A 325-nucleotide genomic window follows, 5' to 3' on the forward strand; every position below is an offset into this window, starting at 1 on the left:
TGACCTTGTGATTTCTCTCAGTGTTTCATAAGATGGGAAGTGGCTGCTAGCTGTTTGTGCAGAATAGGGCAATGCAAGAGACCCTTTCATAGCTTTCACACCTGTTCAACACTTACATATAGGTGGCCATTGAATCTTAGTATGTATTGTATAGGTGGCCTTTGAGCCATAGTGAAATATATGCATTGTATGAGTGGCCTATGAGTCTCAGTAAAATATATGTATTGTATAAGTGGCCTTGCCCCAGTCCTAGTTGTTCTAAATGGGCTGCAGCTGTGGCTAATGAAGATAACTGTGATAAAAGGGTGTGGGTTGGCCAGTCAGG

This window comes from Zonotrichia leucophrys, chromosome 5 (genome assembly GCF_028769735.1).
Source record: "Zonotrichia leucophrys gambelii isolate GWCS_2022_RI chromosome 5, RI_Zleu_2.0, whole genome shotgun sequence".
NCBI classification, from domain to species: Eukaryota; Metazoa; Chordata; class Aves; order Passeriformes; family Passerellidae; genus Zonotrichia; species Zonotrichia leucophrys.